Genomic DNA, 13,838 nt, shown 5'->3' with positions numbered 1-13,838 from the left:
TGGCACTCTTCCATATAAAGTGCACTACTTTTGACCAGGACCCATAAGGCTCCGGTCAAAAGTAGTGCACTATATAGGAAATAAGGTGCCATTTGAGATGCAGGCCATGTGTTTGGGGGCTTTTTTTCTCAACCAAATAAACAGTGTGGTGGGATTAAATTGAGTCTTGCACGGAACCCAAACCGGCTGTGCGCGTTGTTGCTAGCGTGCACCATCGTGCTCGTGCATCATCGTGCATAAATGTATTTTGTCCCCCTACACCAAACGCGTTCACGACACGCAGGTTAAAATATCAAAACAAACTCTGAACCAATGACATTAATTTGGGGACAGGTCGAAAAGCATTAAACATGTATGGCAATTTAGCTAGTTAGCTTGCACTTGCTAGCTACTTTGTCCTATTTAGCTAGCTTGCTGTTGCTAGCTAATTTGTCCTGGGATATAAACATTGAGTTGTTATTTTACCTGAAATGCACAAGGTCCTCTACTCCGACAATTAATCCACAAATAAAACGGCCAACCGAATCATTTCTAGTCATCTCTCCTCCTTCCATGCTTTTTCACCTTTGAACTTATATGGTGGTCGGCATCTAAACTTTCATAGTATTACCACGACGACCGGCAAAACAGTTTGTCTTTCAATCACCCACGTGGGTATAACCAATGAGGAGATGGCACGTGGGTACCTGCTTCTATAAACCAATGAGAAGATGGGAGAGGTAGGACTTGCAGCACGATCTGCGTCAGAAATAGAAAGGAGTTCTATTTTAGCCCTTGGCATCGCAGATGCTTGTTAGCAGAGTACAATAATTGAATAACATGGATTTCAAAATGTATTTTGCGACGCACGCGACGTGTCCGGTCTGGTCAGCATGTTAGGTGTTTTTGGGGGTCTACATCAACAGCAAACTGTAAACTAGTTGGAACATTTTATTTTAATAATTGCTACATACTGTGCCTAGACTTTTTCCACATTTTGTTATGTTACAGCCTTATTCTAAAATGGATTAAATAGTTTCCCCCCCTCATCAATCTACACACAATACCCCACAATGACAAACCAAAAACAGGTTTTAGAAAATGTTGCCCCCCCCCCCCCCCCAAAAATGATGAAATATTACATTTATTCAGACCCGCTATTCAGTACTTTGTTGAAGCACCTTTGGCAGTGATTACAGCATCGAGTCTTCTTGGGTATGATGCTACAAGCTTGGCACACCTGTATTTGTGGAGATACTCCCATTCTCTGCAGATCCTCTCAAGCTCTGTCAGGTTGGATGGGGAGCGTCGCTGCACAGCTATTTTCATGTCTCCAGAGATGTTTGATTGGGTTCAAGTCCGAGCTCTGGCTAGGCCACTCAAGGACATTGAGACTTGTCCCGAAGCCACTCCTGCGTTGTCTTGGCTGTGCTTAGGGTCGTTGTCCTGTTGGAAGGTGAGCCTTTGCCCCAGTCTGAGGTCCTGAGTGCTCTGGAGCAGGTATTCATCAAGGATCTTTCTGTACTTTGCTCTGTTTATCTTTGCCTCGATCCTGACTGGTCTCCCAGTTCCTGCTGCTGAAAAAACATCCCTAAGCATGATGCTGCCACCACCATTTTCCACCGTAGGATTGGTGCCAGATTTCCTCCAGACGTGACGCTTGGCATTGGGCCAAATAGTTAAATCTTGGTATCATCTGACCAGAAAATCTTGTTTCTCATGGTCTGTGAGTCTTTAGCTGCCTTTTGGCAAACTCCAAGTGGAGGAACTCTAGAGCTCTGTCAGTGACCAACGTGTTCTTGTTCACCTCCCTGACCAAGGTCCTTCTCCCCCGATTGCTCAGTTTGGGCGGACGGCCAGCTCTAGGAAGAGTCTTGGTGGTTCCAAACTTCTTCCATTTAAGAATGATGGAGGCCACTGTGTTCTTGGGGACCTTCAATGCTGCAGAAATATTTTGGTACCATTCCCCAGATCTTTGCCTCGACACAATCCTGTCTCAGCGCTCTACGGATAATTCCTTCGACCTCATGGCTTGGTTTTTGCTCTGACATGTGTGACATGTCTGACATTTTGCTCTGACACTGTGGGTCCTTATATCTACTGGTGTGTGCCTTTCTAAATCATGTCCAACTAAATGGAATTTACCACAGGTGGACTCTAATCACGTTGTAGAAACATCTCAGGGATGATCAATGGAAACAGGATGCACCTGAGCTCATTTTTGAGTCTCACAGCAAAGGGTTTGAATACTTACAGTACCAGTTAAACGTTTGCACACACCTACTCATTCAAGGGTTTTTCTTTATTTTTACTATTTTCTACATTGTAGAATAATAGTGAAGACATCAAAACTACGAAATAACACATATGGAATCATGTAGTAACCATAAAAGTGTTAAACAAATCAACATGTTTAATATTTGAGATAGGAGTTCCCACATATGCTGAGCACTTGTTGGCTGCTTTTCCTTCACTCTGCGGTCCAACTCATCCCAAACCATCTCAATTGGGTTGAGGTCGGGTAATTGTGGAGGCCAGGTCCTCTTATGCAGCTTGGAGGTGTGTTCGGTCATTGTCCTGTTGAAAAACAAATGATAGTCCCACTAAGCGCAAACCAGATCTGGTTGCATATTGCTGCAGAATGCTGTGGTAGCCATGCTGGTTACTCCAGATACTGATGCTGATGCTCCAGATACTCAACTAGTCTAATACTCAACTAGCTTATTTAAATCAGCACAACAGTTTTCACCTGTGCTAACATAATTGCAAAAGGGTTTTCTAATGATCAATTAGCCTTTTAAAATGATAAACTTGGATTATCTAACACAACGTGCAATTGGAACACAGGAGTGATGGTTGATGATAATGGGCCTCTGTACACCTATGTAGATATTCAATAAAAAATCAGCCGTTTCCAGCTACAATAGTCATTTACAACATTAACAATGTCTACACTGTATTTCTGATCAATTTGAAGTTATTTTAATTGACCAAAATATAGCTTTTCTTTCAAACACGAGGACATTTCTTAGTGAACCCAAACTTTTGAACGGTAGTGTAAGTAGGACACGTGTAGGACACACTTTTGAACGGTAGTGTAAGAAAAAACACTTTATATCAAAGTTGTCTCGAAAAGCTTTGCATATTCATAGAATGAGGCTTGTAGCATAGAATCTCTCTCCATTGAATACAGGCGGTGGACGTCAACAACCCTCATCTAATATGCAAAAAAGGATTGCAATAAATACATATATCCACCAATCCAGAGAAAGGATAGGTGGGAGCTAGTCTTGCTGCTTTGTGGACAACGACTCCCATTGTTGGAGCGGAGAGACATGTATCTTGTCAGTATATACATCATCTTTGACTGCACTCACCGATTCCGCATGTGTTTCTTCTGGTGCTCATTAAGAAATGCAGCAGCCATTACTGAAGCCCAAACAAGAGTTGTCTTTGGGGTGTGGTTTAATGTGGGTATTTCTTGGGTGTGTCTTTGCCATTTAATAACAACAAACAAACAAGAGCAGCAGTGAGTGACAGCGAGGCTAGCTTTGCTATCAAGAGAAGTTTTGAAGTGGAGGACTTCTCCCCTCCTGAGTTCTGACTGACTCTCCATCTCAAGGTGATCTGCTAATTGAGTTCTATGTGTAGGCTAAAGCCTGCGCTGACCTTTAGCCAACTTGACAGCAGCTAGCTTGCTTAGCTTGGGGATAGCTACAGCTGTCAAATCACAGTTATGCCAAGATAGCAAGAAGTACCAGTGTCTGGAATGTGTTTCATGAGACACTCGTTCTACAAGACCTTTCTACGAAAGTAGCTTGCAACTTGAAGTTTTATCTCATCCTGTAAAGACATGTTACCATGGAAACTATATCAACTACTGCTAGTTGAATGCCTGGTCTTCAGTCAGTTCAGCTGTCAACACGATATTCTATAACTGGCTAGTTTCTTCTCGTCTCGTCATTCTTTATGTCTGCTGCTAGATCTTTCCTGGGGTACAATCCCAGAACTACACGTGTAGCTACATGTGGATATTGCACAAACGTGGCCAGCTTGATTGTAGATACAGTGGGGCAAAAAAGTATTTAGTCAGCCACCAATTGTGCAAGTTATCCCACTTAAAAAGATGAGAGAGGCCTGTAATTGTCATCATAGGTACACTTCAACTATGACAGACAAAATGAGAAAAAAAATCCAGAAAATCACATTGTAGGATTTTTAATGAATTTATTTGCAAATTATGGTGGAAAATAAGTATTTGGTCACCTACAAACAAGCAAGATTTCTGTCTCTCACAGACCTGTAACTTCTTCTTTAAGAGGCTCCTCTGTCCTCCACTCCTTACCTGTATTAATGGCACCTGTTTGAACTTGTTATCAGTATAAAAGACACCTGTCCACAACCTCAAACAGTCACACTCCAAACTCCACTATGGCCAAGACCAAAGAGCTGTCAAAGGACACCAGAAACAAAATTGTAGACCTGCACCAGGCTGAGAAGACTGATTCTGCAATAGGTAAGCAGCTTGGTTTGAAGAAATCAACTGTGGGAGCAATTATTAGGAAATGGAAGACATACAAGACCACTGATAATCTCCCTCGATCTGGGGCTCCACGCAAGATCTCACCCCGTGGGGTCAAAATGAGCAAAAATCCCAGAACCACACGGGAGGACCTAATGAATGACCTGCAGAGAGCTGGGACCAAAGTAACAAAGCCTACCATCAGTAACACACTACGCCGCCAGGGACTCAAATCCTGCAGTGCCAGACGTGTCCCCCTGCTTAAGCCAGTACATGTCCAGGCTCGTCTGAAGTTCGCTAGAGAGCATTTGGATGATCCAGAAAAAGATTGTGAGAATGTCATATGGTCAGATGAAACCAAAATATAACTTTTTGGTAAAAACTCAACTCGTCGTGTTTGGAGGACAAAGAATGCTGAGTTGCATCCAAAGAACACCATACCTACTGTCACGTTCCTGACCTATTTATGTTAGTTTGTTATGTGTGTTAGTTGGTCAGGACGTGAGGTTGGGTGGGCATTCTATGTTTTCTGTTTCTGTGTTGGTTTTGGGTTGCCTGGTATGGCTCTTAATTAGAGGCAGGTGTTTTGCGTTCCTCTAATTAAGAGTCATATTTAGGTAGGCGTTGTCACAGTGTTCGTTGTGGGTGATTGTCTTCCGTGTCTGTGTTATGTTTGCACCATACGGGACTGTATACGGTTTGTTCGGTTTATGTAGTCTGTTCCTGTCCGTGAGTTTTACGTTAGTTATGTAAGTTCATGTTCAGGTTTTCGTCTACGTCGTTTTCTTATTTTGTAATTTTGTAAGTGTTTTGTTTTTCGTGTTGCCGTCGTATTTCAAATAAAGAGATGGCTTATTTCCCTAATGCTGCATTTTGGTCTACTGATCCTTCTCTCCTCTCCTCATCCGAGGAAGAGGAGAACGACAGCCGTTACACCTACTGTGAAGCATGGGGGTGGAAACATCATGCTTTGGGGCTGTTTTTCTGCAAAGGGACCAGGACGACTGATCCGTGTAAAGGAAAGAATGAATGGGGCCATGTATCGTGAGATTTTTGAGTGAAAACCTCCTTCCATCAGCAAGGGCATTGAAGATGAAACGTGGCTGGGTCTTTCAGCATGACAATGATCCCAAACACACCGCCCGGGCAACGAAGGTGTGGCTTCGTAAGAAGCATTTCAAGGTCCTGGAGTGCCCTAGCCAGTCTCCAGATCTCAACGCCATAGAAAATCTTTGGAGGGAGTTGAAAGTCTGTGTTGCCCAGCAACAGCCCCAAAACATCACTGCTCTAGAGATCTGCGTGGAGGAATGGGCCAAAATACCAGCAACAGTGTGTGAAAATCTTGTGAAGACTTACAGAAAACATTTGACCTCTGTCATTGCCAACAAAGGGTATAAAACAAAGTGTATATAGGGTATATAACAAATAACAAACTTTTGTTATTGACCAAATACTTATTTTCCACCATAATTTGCAAATAAATTCATTAAAAATCCTACAATGTGATTTTCTGGATTTTTTTTCTTCTCATTTTGTCTGTCATAGTTGAAGTGTACCTATGATTAAAATTACAGGCCTCTCATCGTTTTAAGTGGGAGAACTTGCACAATTGGTGGCTGACTAAATACTTTTTTGCCCCACTGTAAATTGATAAAAAAAATAATAATAATAATGTTTGTGTTACAAAGACATTGTCTGATGTAAATAGGCTTTCATATTGATTTGCTTACAAAGACGGTATGCCTACACTTTACCTAGCAAATAGAAATAAGTTGTGTGTAGAGTACAACCACAGATAGAACAAAGAGCATAACAATCTTTGGTACAACTTCAGCTCTCCCAGAACTAGCATGGCATTCCATTCTATTTCTATGGTCTATTCTATGGGTTTGGCTGTCTAACCACACACTGACATGCACAGCTCTCTGGGTGAGGTTCTGTCTTCAAGTCTCCAGTGGCTGATGAAGTCCCTTCCATCTATGTAATGTATTACAGGTTATGGACAGGTGTAGTCGGGTGGCAGGAGGGGTGGAGTGCACTCCATCCTGGATATGACAGAGTTTGCCTCATGGGTCCAGCAGGCAGAGTTCAATAAATACAGGCCGGTGTGAGATGCAGGAAGAGAGCATTCTTGTCATACCACTCTGTAGCTACTGACCAAGATTCTTGCTTTGAATCGGTCAGCAGCCTACAGAGTAATATGAGAAGAGTGAAACTGCTGAACTTATGTAGATATTCTGAACAGTGTTTTGATAACTTGCAAGTGTAACAGTTCCATGTAAAATTGACCGTCTTTCACACAATGCTGCAGAAGCAATGTTCTGCTAATACAACAATGTGCAAGTATTACATTTGATCCTTCATTTTCTATTGTCATTCACAAGCGATACGGATACTGTACCTATCAGAATTATGTCTGGTAGTACATGTTAGTCGCCATCCCTTCGTATGGTGTCCTATATACGACAGTTACCTGACATATTTGAAGAATACATAGGGTCCCCCCGACCCCCTACCATTCAATAATAACAAAAGACGATGAAGTGACAGATGTCTCTTGTATAGTTTTAATGCTGAGTGGTCTTTCTCAGTTCAGACATCTGTATCAACCTGTCTTTTTTATCAGGGGACTCCATGACAAACCATCTCTCCTGTCCTCCAGCTGTAGATAAAAAAGGTCGAGTTCGTACACATAGCACTGATTCCATTATCAATGGATGTTCATTGAATTCCAGGACAGACAAGTGATAGTATTTTGATCTATGACCAGATCAAATGTAACCAACCTGAAGTGGGACTGGTGCCTGGCCATGTACTGCCCCAGCCTTCTGCTCCTGATGTGGTAAGAGGGTTCCCACAACACTGTGGAACAATAAATCCACCAGGTTTTGTAAGTAGCCTGTGAATTAAATAAAAAAAAGAATCAATCAATGAACATATCTAGTTTGGAAGTAATTATACTAATAGAGATTACTGCAATTACAGAATAGATTCAGACCAGTGCCACTGACGCCAGCTGTGTAATGCTTGCTGACAGTGTTTGGGATGAAAGAAGTGCAGGAGCTGTCTTTTTCCATTTCTGTCCATTAGACTATGTTCACCGAAATTCACAAATTCTATTATGCTATATAGATACCTCTGATTAGTCACTGTTAAGGGTTCATATATACATTTTCCATGACTTCTCCGTGCCTTTTAACCACATTTTCATGAATGTTATTACAGCCTACGAGAAAAAGAAAGTATTACTGACACTGAAAAGCTGCTCTGTCTGATCCCATGTAGGCCTACCATCTCCAGCTGTTGTGCACTTGATCAAGGCACTTTAACGCCCTACACAGTCGAACTGCACTGTTAGTCACATGTTGTCAACGTGTGGTCAACCCTCTTATCTGGAGAGGGTTGTCTTTTGATCCAGCCCTGAAACACCCAAGTCTGCTTATCAAGGTCCTGTCGAGGAGCTGCTATTTAGCCTGCAATGTGGTTAGACCAGGGCTTGAACAAAAGCCTTTACACCCAGTAGCTGTCCTGGAGGATGGTTGCCCCTCTTGATATAAAATTGTGCGACATTACAACCATACTTTTGTCTTTATAAAATGATTACCTCGTTCAATGAATCAGGGATCAAATCGATAAGGTAGGCAGCTTCAAAGCAAGGTATCTAACTAGACATGTTAATATATAAGGCTCAAATATGAATGTTTCAGGGGAGATCTATGCACAGCAGGTTATTTGTCAATTAGGCTTTAATGGAGGGAAATCCAAGCTTTCCAACGGTGCCGATTTACTTAGGCTGTCTAGTGCCGGTGGAAACGACATTAATGCTTAGTTAACTAGCGAGAACTGCTACAAGTCATGTTTTGAATTTGCTATCTTGTTAGTCTGTCTGTCATTATTTTATACCAGCTGCTGCAATGTCGTGCTCTGCCTCCTTGGGCAACGGCCCACTCTGGCACACAAGCAGCACACAGACACACACTGAGGGGTCATTTCGATCATGGCTGTTATGTAGGTTTTAAGTGATTGATAATATTTCAAAGTGTGATTTACATTAACAAATTACGAAACTAATTTCCATGACCTTACAAACCCTAATTTGACAACTTGGAGCAGCGCATCATGTGCATTCACATTGGTGCATTTTCAATCGGCACAATCTCGAACAGCCTACTGTCGCGCACAGGTTCACAGACTATCGGCAAATAAAGTTGAACAAAGCAGGATCAGGAAATGAATGCCCACTCTCCATCGCTATTCAATGCGGATCCCGCTTTGATCAATCTTTTTTGCCTCGGTGTGTGACTCTGGGCCGGCGATAGGTTACTTTGTTTAATAGAGGAGCCAGTATGCAATTCCCCCAAAATTAGAAGTGTCGGTACAGCGCTCTGGACAGCTCCGGCCCAAGTCAAGCATGTATTTATAGCATGTCAGCTAAAAAGACTGGTACTCAGGCTGGACAAGTACCATCCATAATTTATTTTTGCCCAAGAAAATACACAATAGACTTATGAGAACAGGCATGTTGTTTTATCACTAATAGCAGACTAAGCACCCGAATGCTAGCTAGCGCTTACTAACCTAGTCCTTTATCATGGCTCCCAGTTCCATAAAGGCAGAATGCTACAGGGGCCTGAGTTATCGAGACCTAGTGCTAACCAAAACAACAGGCCTGTTCTCAAAAAAGTAGCTAGCTACGTAACCTGCAAATCTGGGTTAGTTATCAATACCTTTGTCCGAGTTGAAATGAATTTGCTAGCTAGCTAACGTTAGCTAGCAGGGATCTAGCTAGCCAGTTCGAGTTGAAACATTATCTATAGCAAGCTGGCTAACGTTACATCCTATCAAAACTGATTGTCAGGTGTAGCGTTAGCAAACCTTATTTTATATTACATTACACATTAGGGAGAGGCTATGTATTTACCTGCACTGAACAAAAATATAAACGCTACATAAAGAGCTGAAATAAAAGATCCCACAAATGTTCCATATGCATCTCTCAAATTGTGTGCACAAATTTGTTTACATCCCTGTTAGTGAGCATATCTCCTTTGCCAAGATAATCCATCAACCTGACAGGTGTGGCATATGAAGAAGCTGATTGATCATCACAATAAAAGGCCACTAAAATGTGCAGTTTTGTCTCACAACACAATGCCACAGATGTCCCAAGTTGAGGGAGCTTGCAATTGGCTTGCTGACTGCAGAAATGTCCAACAGAGCTGTTGCCAGAGAATTGAATGATAATTTCTCTACCATAAGCCGTCTACAACGTCATTTTAGAGAATTTGGTAGTACGTCCACCCGGCCTCACAAACCACACAAGGCCAGGACCTCCACATTGTGCTTTTTCACCTGCTGGATTGTCTGAGAGCAGCCAGCTGGACAGCTGATTAAACTGTGGGTTTGCACAACCAAATAATTCCTGCACAAACTGTCAGAAACCGTCTCAAGGAAGCTCATCTGCATGCTCGTTGTCCTCACCAGGGTCTTGACCTGACTTCAGTTCAGCATCGTAACCGACTACAGTGGGCAAATGCTCACCTTCGATGGCAACTGGCACACTGGAGAAGTTTGCTCTTCACAGATGAATCCTGGTTTCAACTGTACCGGGTAGATGGTAGACAGCATGTATGGCGATGTGTGGGCGAGCGGTTTGCTTATGTCAACGTTGTGAACAGAGTGCCCAATGATGGCGGTGAGGTTATGGTATGGGCAAGCATAAGCTACGGACAACGAACACAATTGCATTTTATCAATGGCAATATGAATGCACAGAGCTAACGTGATGAGATCACCTCATGTTTCAGAATGATAATGCATAGCCCCATTTCGCAAGGATCTGTACACAATTCCTGGAAGCTGAAAATGTCCCAGTTCTTCCATGGCCTCCGTACTCACCAAACATGTCAATCATTGAGCATGTTTGGGATGCTCTGGACCAATGTGTGAGACAGCGTCTTCCAGTTCACGCAAATATCTCAAGGCCATCAGACTGCTGAACAGCAATCACTAACTCAGAGAGGCTGCTGCCTACATTGAGACCCAATCAGTGGCCACTTTAATAAATGGATCACTAGTCACTTTATACAATGCACTCTAAATAATGTCACTTTAATAATGTTTACATATCTTACATTACTTATATCACATGTCCAGTGGGGCAAAAAAGTATTTAGTCAGCCACCAATTGTGCAAGTTCTCCCACTTAAAAAGATGAGATAGGCCTGTAATCTTCATCATAGGTACACTTCAACCATGACAGACAAAATGAGAAATAAAAATCCAGAAAATCACATTGTAGGATTTTTAATGAATTTATTTGCAAATTATGGTGGAAAATAAGTATTTGGTCACCTACAAACAAGCAAGATTTCTGGCTCTCACAGACCTGTAACTTCTTATTTAAGAGGCTCCTCTGTCCTCCACTCATTACCTATATTAATGGCACCTGTTTGAACTTGTTATCAGTATAAAAGACACCTGTCCACAACCTCAAACAGTCAAACTCCAAACTCCACTATGGCCAAGACCAAAGAGCTGTCAAAGGACACCAGAAACAAAATGGTAGACCTGCACCAGGCTGGGAAGACTGAATCTGCAATAGGTAAGCAGCTTGGTTTGAAGATTTCAACTGTGGGAGCAATTATTAGGAAATGGAAGACATACAAGACCACTGATAATCTCCCTCGATCTGGGGCTCCACGCAAGATCTCACCCCGCGGGGTCAAAATGATCACAAGAACGGTGAGCAAAAATCCCAGAACCACACGGGGGGACCTAGTGAATGACCTGCAGAGAGCTGGGACCAAAGTAACAAAGCCTACCATCAGCAAGGGCATTGAAGATGAAACGTGGCTGGGTCTTTCAGCATAACAATGATCCCAAACACACCGCCCAGGCAACGAAGGAGTGGCTTCGTAAGAAGCATTTCAAGGTCCTGGAGTGGCCTAGCCAGTCTCCAGATCTCAACCCCATAGAAAATCTTTAGAGGGAGTTGAAAGTCCATGTTGCCCAGCAACAGCCCCAAAACATCACTGCTCTAGAGGAGATCTGCATGGAGGAATGGGCCAAAATACCAGCAACAGTGTGTGAAAACCTTGTGAAGACTTACAGAAAACGTTTGACCTCTGTCATTGCCAACAAAGGGTATATAACAAAGTATTGAGATAAACTTTTGTTATTGACCAAATACTTATTTCCCACCATAATTTGCAAATACATTAATAAAAAATCCTACAATGTTATTTTCTGGATTTTCTTTTCTCATTTTGTCTGTCATAGTTGAAGTGTACCTATGATGAAAATTACAGGCCTCTCACATCTTTTTTAGTGGGAGAACTTGCACAATTGGTGGCTGACTAAATACTTTTTTGCCCCACTGTATTTTATGCCATCTATTGCATTTTCGCCATCGCTCATTCATATACTTACATGTACATATTCTCATTCACCCCTTTAAATTTGTGTGTATTAGGTAGTTGTTGGGGAATTGTTAGATTACTTGTTAGATATTACTGTTAGATATTGTGGTTAGATATTACTGCACTGTTGGAACTATAAGCACAAGCATTTCACTACACTCGAATTAACATCTGCTAACTACGTGTATGTGGCAAATAAAATGTGGTTTCTTTTGATTTGATATCCAGCAACTTTGCACAGACATTGAAGAGGGGTGGGACAACATTCCACAGGCCACAGTCAACAGCCTGGTCAACTCTATGCGTAGGAGATGTGGCAAATGTTGGTCACACCAGATACTGACTGGTTACCTGATCCACACCTCTACCTTTTTTAAGGTATCTGTGACCAACAGATGCATATCTGTATTCCCAGTCAAGTGAAATTCATAGACTAGGGCCTCATTTATTTATTTCAATTGACCGAGTCCTTCATATTAACTTTAACTCAGTAAAAACTTTGAAATTGTTACATGTTGCGTTTTTATTTTTGTTCAGTGTATAATCTCAAAACGGTGTGTACCCTATATGTGGTATAGTTATATAAGAGTATTATAGCTAGCTAGCTACTCACTACACACCAGTCACAGCCATCATGTTTTTTTGTTGTATGTTATCCATTACTTGCCATCTGCTGAATACATTAGAACTTTGCACCTGACCTAGAATACAGTCAAATGCCGACCACATTATCTTCCAAGAGAATTCTCTTCGATTATAGTCACAGCCGTGTATAATCCCCCCCAAGCAAATCCCTCGTCGGCCCTGAAAGAACGTCACCGGACTCTATGTAAACTGGAAACCATACATCCTGAGGCTGATTTATTGTAGCTGGGGATTTTTTTATTTGAATTAATTTCCCCTTTATTTAACCAGGTAGGCCAGTTGAGAACAAGTTCTCATTTACAAACTCGACCTGGCCAAGATAAAGCAAAGCAGTTCGACACACACAACAACACAGAGTTACACATGGAATAAACAAACATACAATCAATAATACAGTAGAATAAGTCTATATACAGTGTGTGCAAATGAGGTAGGATAAGGGAGGTAGGGCAAAAAATAGGCTATGGTGCCAAAGTAATTACAATATAGCAATTAAACACTGGAATGGTAGATATACAGAAGATTAATGTGCAAGTAGAGATACAGGGGTGCAAAGGAGCAAGATAAATAAATAAGTAAATACAGTATGGGGATGAGGTAGTTGGATGGGCTATTTACAGATGGGCTATATACCACTGCAGTGATCTGTGAGCTGCTCTGACAGCTGGTGCTTAAAGCTAGTGAGGGAGATATGAGTCTCCAGCTTCAGTGATTTTCGCAGTTCGTTCCAGTCATTGGCAGCAGAGAACTGGAAGGAAAGGCGGCCAAAGGAAGAATTGGCTTTGGGGGTGACCAGTGAGATATACCTGCTGGAGCGCGTGCTACGGGTGGGTGCTGCTATGGTGACCAGTGAGCTGAGATAAGGCGGGGCCTTACCTAGCAGAAACTTGTAGATGACCTGGAGCCAGTGGGTTTGGCGGCGAGTATGAAGTAAGGGCCAGCCACGAGAGCGTACAGGTCGCAGTGGTGGGTAGCATATGGGGCTTTGGTGACAAAAAGGATGGCACTGTAATAGACTGCATCCAATTTGTTGAGTAGTGTTGGAGGCTATTTTGTAAATTACATCCCCAATGTCGAGGATCGGTAGGATGGTCAGTTTTACGAGGGTATGTTTGGCAGCATGAGTGAAGGATGCTTTGTTGCGAAATAGGAAGCCAATTCTAGATTTCATTTTGGATTGGAGATGCTTAATGTGAGTCTGGAAGGAGAGTTTACAGTCTAACCAGACACCTTGGTATTTGTAGTTGTCCACATATTCTAAGTCAGAACCG

At 42.2% G+C, this 13,838-nt stretch overlaps 1 long non-coding RNA gene across 3 annotated transcripts in view; it reads right to left on the bottom strand.

The window, feature by feature from the left end:
• Positions 1 to 13,838, bottom strand: part of LOC129840606 (uncharacterized) — a 35,656-nt gene that overhangs the window by 15,434 nt on the left and 6,384 nt on the right. Inside the window, exons 2-3 of one of the 3 annotated variants that reach the window (XR_008757222.1) lie at positions 7,288 to 7,400; positions 1,127 to 2,556 (exon numbers count right to left, since the gene is read on the bottom strand). This is a non-coding gene — a long non-coding RNA (uncharacterized LOC129840606). Of the gene's footprint in view, positions 1 to 1,126; positions 2,557 to 7,040; positions 7,164 to 7,287; positions 7,401 to 13,838 lie in introns of those variants that run through there. The other 2 variants (XR_008757221.1, XR_008757223.1) reach the window with 2 other exon arrangements.

Source organism: Salvelinus fontinalis, chromosome 41 (assembly GCF_029448725.1).
Source record: "Salvelinus fontinalis isolate EN_2023a chromosome 41, ASM2944872v1, whole genome shotgun sequence".
NCBI lineage: Eukaryota > Metazoa > Chordata > Actinopteri > Salmoniformes > Salmonidae > Salvelinus > Salvelinus fontinalis.
This window is presented reverse-complemented; position numbering and strand designations above follow the sequence as displayed.